A 22,258-nucleotide genomic window follows, 5' to 3' on the forward strand; every position below is an offset into this window, starting at 1 on the left:
TTTCTGTTTTACTGAAGGGTACTCTGATGTCAACTTGATTTGTTCTTGTGGCTTCCTTTGCACATTTGTCCGCTATTTCATTTCCTTTGAAATGTGCTGGTCTCTAAACTAGTGTCAAATTCAGTCCCATCATTTGAATCCTGTATACTGTTTGTTATATCTCTATTAGAACATCTGGTCTGCTCTCTGAATGATTGTACTTCAAGCTAGTTAATGAAGCACTGGAACTGGAGCATATTACTGCTCTCAATGGTCTCACGTCTTCCACCCACTGTAGTGCTAACAAAATTGCCAGCATCTCCCCCGTATACAGTGGGGCAAAAAAGTATTTAGTCAGCCACCAATTGTGCAAGTTCTCCCACTTAAAAAGATGAGAGAGGCCTGTAATTTTCATCATAGGTTCACTTCAACTATGAGAGACAGAATGGGGGGAAAGAATCCAGGAAATCACATTGTAGGATTTTTAATGAATTAATTGGTAAATTCCTTGGTAAAATAAGTATTTGGTCACCTACAAACAAGCAAGATTTCTGGCTCTCACAGACCTGTAACTTCTTCTTTAAGAGGCTCCTCTGTCCTCCACTCGTTACCTGTATTAATGGCACCTGTTTGAACTCGTTATCAGTATAAAAGACACCTGTCCATAACCTCAAACAGTCACACTCCAAACTCCACTATGGCCAAGACCAAAGAGCTGTCAAAGGACACCAGAAACAAAATTGTAGACCTTCACCAGGCTGGGAAGACTGAATCTGCAATGGGTAAGCAGCTTGGTGTGAAGAAATCAACTGTGGGAGCAATTATTAGAAAATGGAAGACATACAAGACCACTGATAATCTCCCTCGATCTGGGGCTCCACGCAAGATCTCACCCCATGTGGTCAAAATGATCACAAGAACGGTGAGCAAAAATCCCAGAACCACACGGGGGGACCTAGTGAATGACCTGCAGAGAGCTGGGACCAAAGTAACAAAGGCTACCATCAGTAACACACTACGCCGCCAGGGACTCAAATCCTGCAGTGCCAGACGTGTCCCCCTGCTTAAGCCAGTACATGTCCAGGCCCGTCTGAAGTTTGCTAGAGAGCATTTGGATGATCCATAAGAGGATTGGGAGAATGTCATATGGTCAGATGAAACCAAAATAGAACTTTTTGGTAAAAACTCAACTTGTTGTGTTTGGAGAAGAAAGAATGCTGAGTTGCATCCAAAGAACACCATACCTACTGTGAAGCATGGGGGTGGAAACATCATGCTTTGGGGCTGTTTTTCTGCAAAGGGACCAGGACGACTGATCCGTGTAAAGGAAAGAATGAATGGGGCCATGTATCATGAGATTTTGAGTGAAAACCTCCTTCCATCAGCAAGGGCATTGAAGATGAAACGTGGCTGGGTCTTTCAGCATGACAATGATCCCAAACACACCGCCTGGGCAATGAAGGACTGGCTTCGTAAGAAGCATTTCAAGGTCCTGGAGTGGCCTAACCAGTCTCCAGATCTCAACCCCATAGAAAATCTTTGGAGGGAGTTGAAAGTCCGTGTTGCCCAGCGACAGCCCCAAAACATCACTGCTCTAGAGGAGATCTGCATGGAGGAATGGGCCAAAATACCAGCAACAGTGTGTGAAAACCTTGTGAAGACTTACAGAAAACGTTTGACCTCTGTCATTGCCAACAAAGGGTATATAACAAAGTACTGAGATGAACTTTTGTTATTGACCAAATACTTATTTTCCACCATAATTTGCAAATAAATTCTTTAAAAATCCTACAATGTGATTTTCTGGATTTTTTTCCTCATTCTGTCTCTCATAGTTGAAGTGTACCTATGATGAAAATTACAGGCCTCTCTCATCTTTTTAAGTGGGAGAACTTGCACAATTGGTGACTGACTAAATACTTTTTTTGCCCCACTGTATATACTGATTCGTTTCAAATTTCTAATATTAAATTCTGGAACTATGAATGAGATACCAATTCTGTTAGCTGTATTCTTTGAAGCATCAGTGTAGATTTGAACAAAATTGCAGTAATTATTTCCTATATAGGGAGCAGCACGGTGGTGTAGTGGTTAGCGCTGTCGCCTCACAGCAAGAAGGTCCGGGTTCGAGCCCTGTGGCCGGCGAGGGCCTTTCTGTGCAGAGTTTGCATGTTCTCCCTGTGTCCACGTGAGTTTCCTCCGGGTGCTCCGGTTTCCCCCACAGTCCAAAGACATGCAGGTTGGGTTAACTGGTGACTCTAAATTGACCGTAGGTGTGAATGTGAATGGTTGTCTGTGTCTATGTGTCAGCCCTGTGATGACCTGGCGACTTGTCCAGGGTGTACCCTGCCTTTCGCCCGTAGTCAGCTGGGATAGGCTCCAGCTTGCTTGCAACCCTGTAGAACAGGATAAAGCGGCTAGAGATAATGAGATGAGAATGAGATTTCCTATATAGCTTTTTATTACTTGTGGATGTAAAATAACCTTTTTATCATTGTTCGTTTTGTCAAGCAATGTGAAATCTACTACAGCATCAGGAAGTATCCATGGATGTATTGCTGAGAGTGGGATTGTGGGGCTAATGTTTAATTCTGTTATTTCTAGTTCTTTTGCTTTCTGCTCAACTGTCCATCCAAAGCTTTTTGTTTTTCTCCTCTCCTTTTCACAGCATGGTTTTAGTGTATCTTGTGCTAGATGTTCTTCATTATGTTTTTTTACATTAACCCAGTAACTTAAAGACAGCTGTATTTATCTTAATTCCAGTGGCATTTCTCCCATTTCCACTTGTAATGCTGATGTTGGGGTTGTTCTGATGGCACCTGAACATAGTCTTAAAGCTTGATATTGGAGCTTGTCTAACCTTTTTAGAGATGTACTTGCTGCAGAACCAAACACTACACAACCATAATCTAATACTGATCTTATTAATCCTACGTAAATAGTTTTCAGTGCCGTTCTCTCTGCTCCCCATTCACTCCTGACCAAACATCTCATTACATTTAATGCTTTTTTACATTTGTCAATTATTTTCTGAATATGTACTGCCCATGTCATTCTTTCATCTAACCATAATCCTAAAAACAAATTTTCACTTTCTCCAGTTCTTGATTATATAATTTCAATTTTAAGTTACTGCTAACTCTTTGTAAAGAACATTGTCTTTGTTTTATCAACTGAAAATTTAAACCCCCAGTTCATTCTTCTATTTTAGCAATAGCTTCTTATAGTTTCTTTACAATAAATTCCAGATACTTACCCCTCTTCCAAATTGCCCCATCATCCACAAAAAGAGAGAATCCCATTCCTTTCTCTAACCTCAAAAAAACATCATTTATCATAATAGGTAAATGATTAATGATAAATGATTCCCACCCTCTACATGAGGAGCTGATCAGCCACAGGAACATGTTCAGTAAATGGCTGATTCTTTCACGCTGCACAACTGAGAGACACAGGAAATCATTCCCACCTGTTGCCGTCAAGCTGTACAATGCCACTGTATAACTGTGGTACACTGTCTTACCACGTATACTGTATTCTTAACTCAGGTGCAATATATGTATATAGGAATCATTGTATATAGAATCACTTCATTTTGCTTTTACTTGAAGTTATTGAACTTCTCATTATCTCTAGTCGCTTTATCCTGTTCTACAGGGTCGCAGGCAAACTGGAGCCTACGGGCTGACTACGGGTAAAAGGCAGGGTACACCCTGGACAAGTCGCCAGGTTATCACAGGGCTGACACAGACACAGACAAGCATTCACACTCACATTCACACCTATGGTCAATTTAGAGTCACCAGTTAACCTATCTTGCATGTCTTTGGGGGAAACCGGAGCACCCGGAGGAAACCCACGCGGACACGGGGAGAACATGCAAACTCCATACAGAAAGGCCCTCGCCAGCCACGGGGCTCGAACCCGGACCTTCTTGCTGTGAGGCGACGGCGCTAACCACTACACCACTGTGCCACCCCTATTTTATTTTATTTTTATTCTTTTTTCAGACAATTTTATCTTCTATTTTTAGACACGTTTACTTCTTCTGTGATTCAGGAGCTTTGTAGGAAATTTGAATTTCCCTCCCGGGATTAATAAAGTAAGTCTGATTCTGAAATAATAATTTCCTGAGTAGCATCTTCCTACTCTTACCTGAATTGATCTTCCATACAAAAAGTATTTTACCCATCGATAAAGGACATTTTTAATCCCTAATTTACTTAGTTTAATTAATAATCCTTCCCTCCACATTGTATCATAGGCCTTCTCTATGTAAAAAAAAATGGCTACCACACTTTCCCTATTAATCTGTGCTTTCCTAACTTTGTGTTCTAAACATATAACTGGGTCCATAGTGTTTCTGCCTCTTCTGAATCCACTTTGATAAACATCCTTTATTTTCTACATACAGTTTTGGTCAGAAGTTTACATACATATGAATGTCATCTTGGATATGAATGTCATGGCAATATTTGGGCTTTCAGTAATTTCTTTTAACTGTTCTTCTGTGGTAGAATGATTGTACAGCATCTTTAATTAAAAAAAACCTAGAATTTGGTGCACAAGTTTTAATTTTCTTTGGGTTTCTGAAATCAAAACAGGATCAAAATTATACATACAGGGTCAAACATTTACATACACTCAGATTATTAATTCAGAGATGCTGAAACTTCCAAAATGTCTCTTATCTTGCCAAGGCTGAGGTCTCTTAACTTCCTGTTAGTGATCATGATTGACTACAGCTGGCAGCTTCTCTGTGCTTTCATAAAAAGGGTTTGTTTACAGCACTCATTGGATTGACCAACACACAATACAATGGGAAAGTCCAAGGAGCTCAGTGCAGATCTGAGAAAGAGGATCGCAGATGTACACAACTCCAGAATGTCTCTTGGAGCCATTTCTAAACAACTGCAAATTCCAAGATCAGTTCAAACAATTGTATGCAAGTTATTGTGAGGTGTAGTCACTTTGCCAAGCCACTTTGCTTCAAGAAAACCCAAACTGTCACCCTCAGCTAAAAGGAAATTGGTTTGGATGGTCAGGAACAACCTAGGAACCACCATGGCACAGCCCTGACATGAACCAGAAGCTGATGGATCTGTCAGTGCGTTTACATGCACATAGAGAAAATCGAATTTCTGCCGTAGCTCAACTGAAATCGAAGTTCTAAATGCCATGGAAACACCTTAGCTCAGCTGAAATCGAACCGAACTGGATTTCTCGTAATCGAGCTACGCGACCTAGATTATGCGATTGTAGCCGAGCTACTTAGTGCATGTAAACCCTATCGAGCTACGTAGTCGAGCTACTTACTTCAGCACTGCCCCTTCCGGAAGTAACGAGTGATGAGACCACAAGCGGGAAACACAACAGCCTCGGTCGGCATGACAACAGTAGTAGAAACGTGCACTTCTGGAGCAATGAGGAGATAGAGTTCATGCTCATTCAGCTTAAGGAGTTTTATTTATTTATATATATATATATCGATGTTGCTGTCCTCGTCGTCGTTCTTCTTGTGAACACGGATCTGATAACTTTGTTTATACTCTTGAATAGCTCTTCTTCATGATGACAACCGGAAGTGTACCAACACGATGGGGCGTGTAGCACCACCTGTGGCTTGGGTGCACAATGTGCCTCACACAATAGCTCGATTTCCTTGTGTGCATGTAGGATTGGATTTCTCTGGCACCCCTGCTGGGACCCTTAGCGCGATTACCGACAGTAGCTCGATTTGGATGTGCATGTAAACGCACTGACTGTCTACAGTTCAGTGAGTTTTACATCACCATGGACTAAGAGGCTGCTACCAAGAAATAATTCCCTGCTCCAAAACTGACACCTTCAAGCTTAACTAAAGTTTGAAGCTGACCACATGGACAAAGGTGGTGGTGGTAGGATCATCACGCTCTGGAGCTGTTTTGCTGCCAGTGGAACTGGTTCATTGCATAAAGTGGATGGAATAATGAAGGAGGACCATAGACATCCTATTATTACGTAGACGGAGCGTTGGCTGTTCTGACGCGAGAAATACGGTCGCCATCTTGGAGTGGTGAGATAAGCGCGAGATACTCATACATATCAAGGTAACGTCTATTACTGCACCATACTACACGACTGAAGAAGACAAGAGACAAGATGCCAGGCTGGTGCTCAGCGTACTCCTGCTCAAACGAGCGAACCATTTCAAACAGAAGCAGGGGGATTACTTTTCACAAGTAAGATTTAACATTACCGTACTATTTGTTGTTTTTTTTAAAATAGTATATTACCAGAGCTGAGAAGGAGCCAAGAGACTTAAATCGTCATCAGGCAGCACTAGTCTAATACATAAGAGTATGACAATAATAGACATGAATGAAATTAAATATGATAAAGTCGAAATAAATGAAGAAGAAATTATGATGATTGTGAACGCCAACGGGTATAAATGTACAGTCTAGATTGTGTTAGGGGTAGGGCTGTTAACCTACGTTAACCTGTCAAATTTTTCTCGGTTTCAAAAAAAAAAGTTTGTCGGTTAAAGTAACCTGTAAATAACAGTAGAGGAAATGCTACAAGATTACACTTCGCCATCTCATTCCATGATCTTTTCAAGAGAAATGAGCGAACAAATTGTTCCTCATACACAACTGTTTATAACAGATGAGGCGTGTTGCAATAAACGGTTATTGTTTGACAGTTAAAAAGATACAAAGATTGTGTTGAAGGATGTAAAAGGCTCTTATAAATTCACTGACTAGATTAATTTCCCCTTGGATATGTTCTTAACAATCTATTTAAAGAAAACATACACACATTTGAATCATTATAATGGATTTAGATTGTTAAAACCACATTTTATTTAAAAAAAAGTGTCCCACTTTACCTGAATTTACCCTATCCATTGCAACAGATTGGTGGTTGTAGCCGATAGAAAAACGTTAAGCTGTTTATATCTAATGTATTTAGTATTCACACATTTTTTGTAGGATATTAATCACCGTTTCCTCAACTTCAACAATCTCCGACGTCTGTTCACTCAATATCAGGATATTCTATTAACGTGAAGCCAACTATGAATAATAACCCTGCCGCTATCCTTTATCATAGCTACATGTATGACAAAAAAAATGCGAGCCAGAGCATTACACTGAGTGCAGCGTATCACCACTCCAAGATGGCGGCCCCGCGTCTCGTCAGCGCTTTTAGAATTTACGTTCGATGCTCCGTCTACGTAATAATAGGATGTCTATGAGGAGGACTACCTCAGAAATCTTCAGCATAAACCATCAGAAACTTGAACATGACTTGGGAATTACAACAGGACAATAAACCCAAACATGCATCAGAGCTGGTTGTAGAGGATAAATCAGGCTAACATTAAGCTTAAAACAAGTCCTGACTTGTTTTACTCTACCAAATCTACCATGAAGAGTCATGAAATATCCAACCAGAATTCTGCCAGAAGCTTGTTCATGGTAAACAAAAATGTTTGGTCAAGGTGAATCTTGCGGAGACATTTTACCCAAATATTAGGTGTGCTGTATGGATATTTTTGACACTGTATGTATAATTTTGACTCTGTGTTGATTTCAGAAAACCCAAAGAAAATTAACTTGTGCACCAAATTCTAGTTTTTTTTTTAATTAAAGATGTATGCTGTACATTCTGCCACAGAAAAAGAACAGTTCAAAGGAATTACTGAAAGCTCAAATATTGGCATGACATTCATATCACTGTATGTAAACTTCTGACCACAACTGTAATATGTTAATCTTTCATTTACCATTCTCTCCATAATTTTGCATATTGGAAGTTAATACATTAGGCCTATAGTTCCTTGGGTTTGTGCAATCTTTTCCTGGCATACATATTGGGACTATGACAGCTTCTTTCCACACTTGTGGTAATTTCCCCATTTTCCCAAACTTTATTATACAATTTCAGTAAAATGTCCTTTGATGTAACATATTTCATCTTTTCCTGGTGATGATTTCTTAGTTTTTCTGAGTGCATGATTCAATTTTGCCTTTGTGAATGGTACAGCAAGATGAAGATGCTGTCTTCATCTTGCTGTAATAGTTCCTCATTCTCAACCACAGTAGCGTCCCTTCCTCTTTGCCCCTCTTCAATAATATTATTGGAGCTATGAACTTTTACAAAAGTTTGTACTAACAACTCCACTTTCTCCTCATGTCACAGCTGAAATTGTATTGTCAATTAAGATTGGATACTCTCTTTTAATCTCATTCATTATTTTATCATTTCCCATATTTTAACAATTTCTGTTTCTCTTCCTACTGAATTACAAAATGTCCTCCAAAAAACTTTATTTGCACTTTTAATTGTTTTCCTTACTTTGGCTTGCAACCTTTTTTTATATTCAATACAATTCTAGAAGTTTTCTTTTTAACATTGTAAAAGCTTTATTTCGAGATTCCTTTGTCCACCATGGCACAATTTTCTTTTTATGCTGAGGTCTTTTCCTTTGAATTGTTTGTTTTGCGGCCCCTAGAATGGCATCACAGACAGGCAGGTTTAATTCATCAACATCCTGATTAACATCCACTTTTTGCATTTCTTTATCACTAATCTGTTTGAATTTTTCCCAATCAGCACTGTTGAAAACCCATCTACCTAATCCTCCAGTATTATATTCTTCTAGATTCATACCTATCTCAATTATTATAGGATAATAGTCACTTCCTATGGTTGTTTCCTTTATAATTTCCCAAGTGCAAATACCCGCCATAGATTCAGATACTAAGGTAAGATCTATGGCAAATTCTGTATCACTTCTTACATCTATTCTTGTGCCATTTCCATCATTGAGGCATACTAGGCTTTTGATATCCATTAGCTCTTCAATCACTTCTCCATTCCCATCATTATAACCATCCCATAAATGTACTACATGAATTAAAATCTCCACAACATATACTTTTTCCATCCAGGTTTAGAGATAGTTCCTCTAGTGACTCCAATGAAAGCTTCTTACAAGGGTTGTAAAAATTAAGTACTTTAATGATACCATATTTTGTCCAAACTTCAATTGCTATAATCTCTAAATGTTTACCTTTCTTCAAAATCCTATATTGCAATTTTTGATGTACAAACATTATACAGCCACCTCCATTTCCCTCCACTCTATGTATACTCATATCCTTTAATTATAAAATCTAATTCTGGTTTAAGCCAAGTTTCCTGAATACATATATCTGGTTTATTTCTGAAACTGTTAATAAAGTCTTTAAATTCCTGACCATTTGCTATTAAACTCCTTGCATTCCACTGAAGAATGATCAACCAGTCTTCTCTCCACAGGCTGCTGGTTTCCCATCTGCCTCAAGCCTTCTGTTGATTTGTTCCCAGGATTGATCTTTCATATCCAAGAATTTTTCAGCTCCCTTCACAATTATCCTAATTTTCTCTGTTTTGTGTTTATCTTGATCTGTGCAGTTGATAACATTGGCAATAAACAAAATTAGCTTATCCATGTCCCGTTCTGCAGGCCTCTTTGACCTCCTCCTGATTTTGAACTTTTATCTGTTGCCTTCTGTCCTTGCACTCTCTTCACTGCTTCAGCATAACTGATGTTGTTAACCGTTTTCACTTGCTGAATCTCCACTGCTCTTTTCCTAATTTCACAACCCCCATATGTCACACTGTGCTGGCCACCACAATTACAACATTTAGCCTGTACATGTCCTTCACAATCCTCAAATCTATGTTCATCTCAGCATTTGGGACACCTTTGCTTTCCTTTGCAGGCCATCACTATGTGCCCATACCTCTGGCATTTGTAACATCGTAACGGAGGAATAACATAAGGCCTGACTGGGAAACTCATACAGCCTATCTTTACTTTATCTGGGAGTATCAAGTCCTGAAACTCTAGTAGCACTAACAAACTTTCCTCTCTCTCACCATTCACTGTTCTCAACAAACTGTTCAATCTTCTCACCTCACCTCCTTGAATGTTTCGCTTTAATTCCTCCATATCTTCATGAATGGGAATGCCAGTTATAACTCCACGGGTCACCTTATTCTCACCCAGAACTCTTTTCACATACTGCCTTTTTACAAATACTTTCAATAGGCAACACTTTATTTCTCTGTTCTTCATTTTTACATTCTACTAACAAGTTCCCATCTCAAAGAATCTTGGCCATTTCCACTTCTCCTAGCTTTTTTTTTCCCAGCTCCCTAGACAACATTATTAGATTTAGAGTTACCTGTTCATGTTCCTTCTTAAATTTAAGTATTATTTTAAATTCCTTCCTCTCCACCTTCCTGCGAATAACCCAGTCACTTTCTTCTGAATTATAATTCTCCTCCATGCTTCTTTTATAGCCCTGACTAGCAAACACCCTTACATCCCTATCCTGCCTCACATTTATTTTACCTCACCATCTCCCACTTGGAACCCGTGTCCAGTCATTAAAGTCCATATCATCATCTTCATCTGCTGCCTGTGTTGTCATCCCAATCCAGTCACAAACCAGTTTATGCCAACTGCCAGTTGTTTCTCTCCAAACAGCTGCTGCATGCAACTTACCACAGCCTAGCTCTTCATGCCAAGGATTAAACTAAACGGCAACAGTGCTGAAGTAAAGAGACTGAAGTGCACGAGCTCTTGGACCACAGTGTCATCTGACAACAAGCTAGTGTTTCCAGGGGAACTTCGTTAACCATCACCCAAACTCTTGCACTGGTAGCTGTATGCAGTTTTATTCCATTTGTAGCTTGCTGTTGACACCAAGTTGTGGCTGAGAGCACCTAAAGCCATGCCCACGCCCTTCCTGAAGGGGGTAAATGTCTCATTTGATTGGCTAAGATGATACACACTTCCAGAAGTGTGGATCTGCGGCAATACCTTATACCCAGCTCCAGGGGCACTAGAGAGCAAAAATTTCTCTCACAGTTTTTACACACATACCCATACTTTATCACCTTGTGGGAAAAGGGGGGAGGCAAGAGGCATATCAGGGGAGGCGCCTGAGCTAGATTAAATTGGAATTGGTGTGGGGCCCATGATTTTGGACTATACAAGGTTGTTGGGCCCCATACTGTTGGTGTGCTCCCGGTCATTGGGCGCAACAAAATAATAAATGCAAGTGCGCGCACACACACACGCACGCGCACACACTTCTCACTGACAGTGAAGTGCATATAGAAGAGGGAATAGCATTATTCACAATTGCCAGGCTTCAGCAAAATTTCCAGCTGAATTATATCTCAAAAACACATAAGACTTGAAACTAGCCCAAAAAAATGAGGCATTGGGAAAGGGAGACAAATTTTTCTTTTTTCTCTCAGCTGTTGTGTGGAAAATAAGGTCACAGTTCTGCACAAACCAACTGAGGAAGAAACGAGGCAAACTGACAAGGGGGAAAAAAAGGTCATGCATGGCAAACACAGACCAGAAAACAAGTAACAAAAACTTGATCCTGACAGGATTCGATTTACCTGGGGTCCTGGGCTAATTTCTTATTTTACAGGTACTACTACTCTGCAATTTTATTTCAGTCTGAATCAGCAAGAAAATTACAGTATCTTGCAAAAGTATTTATCCCCCTTGGTGTTTGTCCTGTTTTGTCGCATTACAAGCTGAAATTAACATGGATTTTTGGGCGGTTAGCTCCATTTGATTTAAACAACATGCCTACAAATTTAAAGGTGAAAATTGTTGTTTTATTGTGACACAAACAATAATTAAGATGAAAAAACAGAAATCTGGAGTGTGCATAGGTATTCACCCGGCGTGTTGTGTAAATCAAATGGTGATAACCCTCCAAAACTCCATTTTAATTCCATCTTGTAATGCAACAAAACAGGACAAACACCAAGGGGATAAATACTTTCTGCAAGACACTGTATATTCTGAATTACCTACTGTTTTGCAGCAAACTCAGTGGGTGCCTGATCAAAACAACATGATCACACATGACACGTCGCCTGATCACACATCTATGATTTTCTATGCAGATGTCACCTCGTCAGGAAAAAAAGATGTTTGACTGCTGCTGCTTGCCATATTCTAGTCTTATAGCACTCACATCAGTGACCCTCTCCCCAATATTAAACACTTCCTGAATCACAAAATGAAAAATCAGTGCTTTAGGAGAGGGAATCAACCGTATACTTCTGGGTGGTAAAATTTTGACTTCACATGCTACATGTGAAAGTATTTTCAGGAGGACTAAGAAAATATATCCTTTAACCCTTTGATGCAAAACATGGGTCAAAAGTGACCCGGCTGAGTTTTATCTTCTATATCTTTGCAATAAATTAATTCCATCATTCAGTATTCAAGGTATTCCTCAATTAACTTGTTTTTGATCATCATACATCCTTATTTTATTTTTTCCTTTCTTACTTTTTGAATAAAAACCCTTTTTGTATCACTACCCTTCTAATGCACAACATGGGTCAAAAACGACCTGCATTCATTTTCCAGGTTATTTCATGTATGGCTGAGTGTTTCTATGATGTACTTTTGAAATAAATTCATTTTGTCATTTACTTTTCCAAATATGCAGTAAATATCTTGTTTTTGTTTAGCACAAATCATTTTATTTTTCCTTTCTTAAGTTATGAACAAGCACAGCTTTTGTAATTCTACATCAAGTTTACACACATGGGTCAGAAACGACCCGCATGCATTTACTACAGCGTTTGGTGGGAACTGTGAATTGTGCTTGTGTCAGACATTTCACAGCTCAGCACAGCGCCCTTTGCCCATCTAATACATGTAAGTAATGTTTTTCAATTGTTCTAACATTACCTTAGAAAAAAATTGATTATGTTTAGGTTACCTTGTGAGTAGATTACTTGTCAGAAAGTTACAAATAATTACTATTAGCTACCTAGCTGTTGACATATTCTACTTTAGTTAGCTAATTTTATTGTAGTTGGCTTAGCTAACTACATAGTTAATAAACAAATAACTGGCCCCATTCACTGCTAAAGTAATTACTTGAAACAAATTATTATTATAGTATTAAGACATTTAATTTTAAATCACACTTGGATGACCCATGTGTAGTAATATAAAAAGTATTTTTGTTCATAAAGTAGGATAGAAAAAATTAAATTAATGATTTGTGGTAATTAAAAACAAGATATTTAAAGAATACTTGGAATATTCAATCATAAAATAAATTGATTTCAAAAGATAGAGCAAAGAAAAACTCAGTCAGCATGAAATAACCTGGAAAATGAATGCGGGTCATTTTTGACCCATGTTGTGCATTAGAAGGGGTGTGCATATGTTTTGCATCAAAGGGTTAAAAAAGTGAGATTCAGCAGTCTGATTAAAGGAGCAATTATAACAGCGGCTACAGTTATAAAGCATTACTTTAAATTGACAAGCACAATAACATCAACCTTTAGATTTCTATAAATAATGACTAGTTGTATCACTGACAGTCCAGGTTAAATGCTGATAAATTAATACCATAAATGATTCCATTGTTTCTATGCAAACTCTTATCATTTACAGTTAACTTATCAGCATTTAACATTAGATAATTAAAGAACTGACCATGTGATGTAAACATTTGGGTTCACAGAAATTACCACCCAGACCTACTAGAAACTTAATCCTGTGGTCATTTTATTGTTAGCTGGATGCAAGAGTTTTTTCACTGATGAAATGTGTAAAAATATTTATTATAGATGTCCCCGTGATCAACAAATCTAATCCAAATAGAGCTCAGTAGGCAGCATAAGCAGAAAAATGAGAATGAAACACAGAAATGTGCATGCATACTTAAGGAGTATAAATACAGTGGGTATGGTTTCACACTGGAAATTCTGGGATTTGGAGTTCTTGGAGAATATAGCACATATGAAAATGGAATGAATGACATACACTTGTAAAAGGCTTCATTTGTACTAAATAATTAAAGTTCAGATCATTTTCAGTTATCTATCAGTAGCTATCAAAGTTAAGGAGTGAACAAATAAGTCTGCAAACCACATTAGCATAGGTTAAGAGACCTAGGGAAAAAATACTTTGCTTGAATGACAAAAATTGATACTTTTACAAGAGTAAAAATTGAAGGGGAAAAACAGCATCAAACTGTTTCCAAGTTAAAAATTTGTTGGCTTATGAAATCAAACAAGGTGGATGTAAAATATCTTTCACTTCTCTCTCATCTTCTGCCATATGTTGAGGTGTGATACTGTAAATGTGTTCATACATGCGAAGCTTCCACCAACCCTTTCTTGCCTTTGACTCTTGACTGGACTGACAGACCTGAAGTCACATGGGGAGCAAAAAAAATTAAATGCAAAAAAAAAAAATCACAAAGCCAGCTATGATCATAAATATTTAGAGGTAGCCAAGATACGCTTATGAGCATTAGAGATTGGCATTCCACTGTCCTATCGCACATTTAATATTCTCTGTTTTGTAGATGAGATTGAATGGTGCTGTGTCCCCTCCATGCACAGCATTAGCAGGAGATGTAAGGCTCAGGGCTGAGTGGATGGAGAGAATGCTGTATCAGAGGCCAGCCTAAAAGTAAAGTGCAGAGAAAAGCAGATACAGGGCTAGAATAGGTATAGGTCATGTCACTATTAAAATGAGCGACAACATGGTTTCATTCTAGCTCACTTAAAAGGTACCAGAAATATGCCAGGGAATTAAAAAAAAAAAGATTAATGGTCAGGGCTCTGATTTTATCAAAAGGTCTGAGGAAACTGAAAAACAAAGCTGACACAGCTGGCTGACTAGGGTAAAGGAGTTGGTCAGGTAGAAATCTGATTATATAGAAAAAAGCTTTGTGGACCACAATGCAGATGTGCCAGTATTAACAATAAATTCCTAGCAGGCAGAGGGGGAAAAAAGGATTTTACCATAAAGCCCCTAGTGGGGCTCTGTTGCAGCCAATATCTTGTTTTATAGCAAATAATCTGAATCTAAATCTAATAAAGGCAAAGTGTAAGTGCAGACAATGTGTATATGATGTACAGACTCAGAACCATTTCTATTGTAAGATACAGTAAATTACAAAGATTGAGAGAGAGCAAGGAGCAGAGTAAATAATGTCTATACATCAGAAATACATGTTAAATACTTGTTCTCTCATGAAAAGGCTGAGAAAATGCAGATGGCCATTTTTTGGGGGGCTAGTTATATCAGCTGCAGCAGAATCTTTCATGTGGTTTTTGAGAGGAAACCCTGGTTAATAATATTATCTCAAACACAACTAAACAAAGTTACATATAAAACTGATCACAATGAGCTGCACTGTATGTTGCATGACTGTATGTTGTTGACTTTCAATTGCCTAATACTGGGTTTCTCTGAAAGTTCACTAGTTTGTAGCCTTTAGCATAAATCAGTTGTGATAGCCTGTGAAATTAATGTTGTTTGAGACTACGCACCACCAAAATCTATGTCCACGAGCCGCTGCTGGTTGAAGGGCACCATGTAGAACACTTAAAGTTAAGATTTAAGTTTTTTAAAGCATAAATCTAATACAGGGGCGGCACGGTGGTGTAGTGGTTAGCGCTGTCGCCTCACAGCAAGAAGGTCCTGGGTTCGAGCCCCGGGGCTGGCGAGGGCCTTTCTGTGCGGAGTTTGCATGTTCTCCCCGTGTCCGCGTGGGTTTCCTCCGGGTGCTCCGGTTTCCCCCACAGTCCAAAGACATGCAGGTTAGGTTAACTGGTGACTCTAAATTGACCGTAGGTGTGAATGTGAGTGTGAATGGTTGTCTGTGTCTATGTGTCAGCCCTGTGATGACCTGGCGACTTGTCCAGGGTGTACCCCGCCGTTCGCCCGTAGTCAGCTGGGATAGGCTCCAGCTTGCCTGCGACCCTGTAGAAGGATAAAGCGGCTAGAGATAATGAGATGAGATGAGAAATCTAATACATAATTGTGGCAGCGGGGGCGTGGTCAAGCGTCGGTCTGTGAATGGAGGGCGGAGTCGGGGAAGGTAAGTGGCGGAATCACTGCACCTGATGGGAATTAACCTGTGTTTGTGTGTCTTCTCCAGTGACCGCGCCCTATAAGAGGAGAGGGAGAGCGGAGGAAGGGAGCTTCTCCCCAACCTGGATACTTGTGTGCATGTGTGTATAGTTTAAAGCTGAAAAGCTAAATAAAGAGTCTTTTGAGAACTCGGTTCTGGCCTGCCATGCTTCTGTGCTCCACCCACCTAGAACACTTGTTACAGTGGTACCGAAACCCGGGACGGAGCGCAGGAGAAAACAGCCCCATGGAGTCCTCCCCCTTCAAGGACTTGATCCATGCCCTCGCCACAGCCCAACAGAGCCAGCACCAGGCGCTGGTCGCCCTCTGGAAAGAACAGGAGCAAAGGTTCGAGGCCCTGGTGTTGGCACAGCAGGAAGATCGCCAGGTGTTCCGGCATCTACTCGCGTCGGCGGAGTCCACCACCTACACCACCGTGGGCCCTCCCCACCTCACCCTTACGAAGATGGGCCCGCGTGACGACCCCAAGGCCTTCCTCGCTCTTTTTGAGCAGAGGCGTGGGATTGGCCGGTGGAACAGCGCGCGGTGCACCTCCTCCCCCTGCTCACGGCCGAGGTGCAGCTGGCCGCGCTACAGCTCCCCGCCGACAGCTGGCTGGTCTATGCGGACCTCCGCACGGCCGTCCTCCAGCGCATGGGTCACACTCCGGAACAGCAGCAGCAGCGCTTCCGCGCGCTGCGCCTGGAGGAGGTCGGCCGGCCATTCGCGTTTGGCCAGCAACTCCAGGACGCCTGCCGCCGGTGGCTGAGGGCCGACAACCGCGATGCCGAGAAAAGTTCATCGCTCGACTTCCGGAAGGAACCGCGGAGTGGGTCCAGTGCCATCGCCCGGCGTCGCTGGATCAGGCCATTGAGCTGGCGGAGGACCATATGGCGGCCGTTCCAACGGCAGGACAGCGTGTCTCCCCCTCTCCCCTCCCTTCTCTCTCTCTCTCCCCCCCCTTCTGTTCCTGGCCCTCGCCCCATTCCCCCACCGCGGAGGCGGGGGCCGGCTCCACCCCAGCCGGCCTGCCGCACCCGCAGTGTCCTACCGTTTCCTACTTCCATGTCTGTGTCTTCCCCCCCCTCAGGTGAGTGATATCCGGAACACTGGTGCAGAGAGAGAGCCTGGGCCGGTGTGCTGGCGCTGCGGGGAGCCGGGGCACCTCCAGCATCAGTGCTCGGCGATGGAGGTGGGCGCAGTGGTCCGGATCCCCAACGTGCCAGGAACCGCCCTCAATCAGGCCGGAGCATATCACATACCGGTGAGTATCCAAGGGGATACGTATCAGGCTTCAGTGGACGCCGGCTGTAATCAGATCTCAATCCACCAAAGCCTGGTGCAAGACGAGGCATTGGGCAGAGCACAGTTGGTGAAGGTGTTGTGTGTGCATGGGGATGTTAACAACTACCCTTTAGTTTCGGTCCACATTCTGTTTCGAGGGGAGAAATTTAGAGTACAGGCGGCGGTTAATCTTCGCCTTACCCACTCTATAATTTTGAGGACTGATTGGCCGGGTGTGACAGTTCGTGTAGGTGGGTGGAGCACAGAAGGACGACAGGCCAGAACTGAGTGCACAAAACTCTTTTATTCAGCTTTTCAGCTTCTATATACACTCTCACACACACTCAGACACATGCACACACATCAGTCATCTGGTTGGGGAGAGAGCTCCCTCTGCTCTCGCTCTCTCTCCTTAAATAGGGCGTGGTCACTGGGGAAGACATACAAACACATTAATTAACGTCAGGTGCAGTGATTCTGCCACTTACCTTCCCTGACTCCCCCCTCTGGTCACAGACCGATGCTTGACCACGCCCCCGCTGCCACATACCCCCACCGCCCGACTCAGGCCGTGCGGCTGTCCGGCCTGCAGCCGACTCCCCCCCGACGGGAGAGGATGTCCGCCACGACCATCTACGCCCCCAGCCTGTGGATCACCTTGAAGTTAAAGGGTTGGAGTGCCAGATACCAACGGGTGATCCGCGCGTTGGCATCCTTCATGCGGTGGAGCCACTGGAGGGGCACGTGGTCTGAACAGAGGGTGAAAGGGCATCCCAGCAGGTAGTAACGGAGGGCGAGGACCACCCACTTGATCGCCAGGCACTCTCTCAATGGTGCTGTAGCACCCCTCAAGCACCGACAGCTTCTGACTGATATACAGCACGGGGCGATCCTCCCCCTCCACCTCCTGGGAAAAAAACAGCCCCCAGCCCCCTGTCCGACACATCCGTCCGTAACATAAAGGGGAGAGAAAAGTCAGGGGAGTGTAAAAGTGGCCCCCCACACAGTACAGCCTTTACCTCAGAAAAAGCCCGCTGGCATTGCTCCGTCCACTGGACAGGATCTGGTGCCCCCTTTTTAGTCGGATCAGTCAGCGGGCTGGTGACGTCCGAATAATTAGGTATAAACCTACGATAATAGCCAGCCAGCCCCAGGAACTGTCTCACCCCCTTTTTGGTCTTGGGCCTCGGGCAGGCTGCAATTGCTGCTGTCTTGTTGATTTGGGGACGCACCTGCCCGTTGCCCAAGTGGAAGCCCAGATACCATACTTCCACCCGCCCAATCACACACTTCTTTGGGTTGGCTGTGAGACCCGCTCGCCTCAGCGACCTAAGGACGGCCCTCAGATGTTCGAGGTGCCTCGGCCAGTCATTGCTATAGATAATGTCGTCGAGGCAGGTGGCCGCATAGGTGGCGTGGGGGTGGAGGACCCTATCCATCAGCTGCTGAAACGTAGCAGGCGCCCCAAACAGCCCAAAAGGAAGTGTGACAAATTGGTGTAAGCCAAACGGTGTGGAAAAGGCAGTTTTTTCTCGGGATAATGGACTCAAGGGGATCTGCCAATATCCCTTTGTTAAATCCAGTGTCGAGTAAAAACGAGCCGTGCCTAGCCGATCGAGCAACTCATCAATACGAGGCATTGGGTACGTGTCAAATTTAGACACCGCGTTGACTTTTCTATAGTCCACACAGAACTGGACCGACCCGTCGGCCTTGGGTACCAAGACCACCAGGCTGCTCCAGTCACTGTGGGACTCCTCGACGATGCCCATTTCGAGCATGGCCTCGAGTTCTTCCTGAACCACTTTTTTCTTGTGTTCGGGTAATCTGTAAGGGCGGCTATGCACTACCACCCCCGGGGGCGTCTCAATGTGGTGCTCTATGAGGTTGGTGTGGCGGGGCAGGGGTGAGAACACATCCAAAAACTCGGTCTGCAACTGGGCAACCTCCGCGAGTTGGGTCGGGGAGAGGTGGTCTCCACAGGGGACCGGAGAGGTATGTGATGCCAATGTTCCCTTTTGAACCTCCGGCTACAGCTCCGCCTTCTCCAGAACCACCGACACCAATGCCACGGGGACCTCCTCGTTCCAGAGTTTGAGCAGGTTGAGGTGGTAAATCTGTAGCACCCCGCCCCTGTCCGTTCGCCTCACTTCATAGTCAACGTCCCCGACTCGCCGTGTGACCTCAAAGGGTCCTTGCCACTTGGCGACCAATTTGGAGCTCGATGTGGGCAACAGTACAAGTACTTTATCTCCCGGTGCGAACTCCCTAAGGCGCGTACCCTTGTCGTACAGGCGGGTTTGTCGTTCTTGGGCCTGCCGCAAATTCTCCTGAGTTAGGTGCGTGAGTGTGTGGAGTTTTGCGCGCAGGTCAATAACATATTGGATTTCATTTTTACTTGGTGAAGGTCCCTCCTCCCAATTTTCCCGCAGCACATCTAGAATGCCGCGCGGCTTACGCCCGTATAACAATTCAGATGGGGAGAACCCCGTGGAGGCTTGGGGGACCTCTCGCACTGCAAATAGCAAGGGTTCGAGCAATTTATCCCAATTACGTGCGTCCTCACTTACGAATTTTTTAATTATATTCTTGAGGGTGCGATTGAACCGTTCAACTAAACCGTCCGTTTGTGGGTGATACACACTGGTGCGGATCAGCTTAATACCCAACAACCCATACAGTTCGTTCAGTGTACGTGACATAAACAAGGTGCCTTGGTCAGTCAGAATCTCTTTTGGGATTCCAACTCGGGAGATAACGCGGAAGAGCGCCTCCGCAATACTGTGTGCTGAGATATTGCGAAGAGGCACGGCTTCCGGGTATCGCGTTGCATAGTCCACCAGAACTAATATAAAGTGGTACCCTCGTGTTGACCGATCTAATGGCCCGACGAGATCCATCCCAATTCTTTCAAACGGGGTCTCGATTAACAGTAGAGGGCGCAAAGGCGCTTTTGGGATGGCCGCGGGATTTACTAACTGGCATTCGCGGCATGCAGTACACCACCTACGGACATCGCCGCGAATCCCTGGCCAATAGAATCTGGCCATTATTCGGGCTAGTGTTTTATCCTGCCCTAAGTGTCCAGCCATGGGATTAAAGTGAGCCGCCTGGAATACCAATTCCCAGCGGCTCTTCGGAATCAAAAGCTGCGTGACTCGCTCTTTAGTCTGAGTGTCCTGTGTCACTCGGTATAATCTATCCTTCATAATCGCGAAGTAGGGGAAGGACGGGGTGGCGTTTGGCTGGAGCGTTTGACCATCGATTACTCTCACTTGGTCAAACGCATGCCGCAGAGTTTCGTCTCGTGATTGCTCTAATGGAAAATCCACGAGGGATTCTCCAAAAGAGAGAGGAGGAGCCGGCGGCTCCTCACTCTGACGCTGAGCTGACGTAGATGGCTCTGTGACAGCTGCTCCCGCCAACGCGACACCGGGACCTCCCCCTGTTAAACTATGGCAGGACCCACTCTTCACTAAATGTGTCATTAAATCCCGAAATCCCGGCCAATCAGTCCCCAAAATTATTGCGTGGGTAAGGCGAGGATTAACCGCCACCTTCACTATAAATTTCTCCCCTCGGAAAAGAATGTGAACTGACACTAAAGGGTAGTTGTGAACATCCCCGTGCACATACAACACCTTCACCAATTGTGCTCCCCCCAATGCCTCGTCTTGCACCAGGCTTTGGTGGATTGAGGTCTGATTACAGCCGGAATCCACCAACGCCTGATATGTATCCCCTTGGATACTCACCGGTATGCGATACGCTCCGGCCCGATCAAGGGCGGCTCCTGGCGTGTCGGAGATCCGAACCACTGCGCCCACCTCCATTACCGAGCACTGCTGTTGGAGGTGGCCCAGCTCCCCGCAGCGCCAGCAAACCGGCCCGGGCTTCCTCTCTGCACTAGTGCTCTGGGGCTCACTCACCTGGGGGGGGGGAGACAGACACAGAAGGGAGAAACGGGAGGGCACTGCGGGTGCGGTGGGCTGGCTGGGGTGGCGCCGGCCCCCGCCTCCACGGTGGGGGAATGGGGCGAGGAGGAGACACAGGAGGAGGGGGGAGAGAGAGAGGAGACACAGGAGGAGGAGGGAGAGAGAGAGAGAGAGAGAGAGAAGAGGTTGTCTGCTGTCCTGCCGTTGGGACAGCCGCCAAATGGTCCTCCGCCAGCTCGATTGCCTGATCCAGCGACGCCGGGCGGTGGCACTGGACCCACTCTGCGGTTCCCGCTGGTAAACACGCGACGAACTGCTCCAGTACCACCTGGTCGATGAGTCCCTCGGCCAGCGCTCGAAACTAACGGTGTCCCGACGTTCCAGGGACCATAAAAAATGTCATCGGGACACAAAATTATCATATCTGGGACAATCCCGGGACAATGGAAAAAAATAGATCTAGAAAAAAAGTTCTACATGGGGGGAAATTGTGAGAGTGATGCAGTGCGCGTAGCAGTCACAATTGCAGGGCCTGAGCTGCACTCTGTGAATGAATGATTTGCCTTGAAAGCCTGTGTCTCTCTGAGAGGGAGCAGCCCGTCCCTTCTGTGTGTGTGTGTGTGTGTGTGTGTGTGTGTGAGAGAGAGAGCAAGCAGCCCCTCCCCCACCCGCGCGCTGCGCTGAGAGACACAGAAAGGGCAGTAATTGCTCAGAGTGCACCCTCCAAACAACGGGGATTTACACGAAAACGGAAGGAGATATTCACAAAATTCTTTCACATTGAGTGCCACAAGGCTCTCCTGAACACGCTGATGCAATTTTTTGTCTGTAGTGTAAAAATTGAGGTCACTAGAGCGAGTTAAAAACGAGTTTTTGCATGAGAAGCCTGAAAGTGAGGAGAGGACAGGCGCTCAGTAGCCTGGGCCCGCCCATCCTAAGCGTGACGCAACACGAGGGCCTGTTGCGAGCTTAGTCTGGCCAGGCAAGCTATCTACAGCTCTTCCAAGCTCCCGAAAAATCGGGAGCCAATCAACTTTGAGCATCTCCAACGGCCCTGGGTAGAGGCGTGTTCAAGGCAGTGACATAGTAGAACTGC

The 22,258-nt window shown here is 44.0% G+C and overlaps 1 protein-coding gene across 4 annotated transcripts in view; it reads right to left on the bottom strand.

Annotated features, from left to right (window-relative positions):
- Nucleotides 1-22,258, bottom strand: part of ppp2r2bb (protein phosphatase 2, regulatory subunit B, beta b) — a 181,602-nt gene that overhangs the window by 149,693 nt on the left and 9,651 nt on the right. The gene's annotated exons all lie outside the window — the stretch shown is intronic.

The sequence above is a fragment of the Neoarius graeffei genome, chromosome 12, assembly GCF_027579695.1.
Source record: "Neoarius graeffei isolate fNeoGra1 chromosome 12, fNeoGra1.pri, whole genome shotgun sequence".
Lineage (NCBI taxonomy): Eukaryota > Metazoa > Chordata > Actinopteri > Siluriformes > Ariidae > Neoarius > Neoarius graeffei.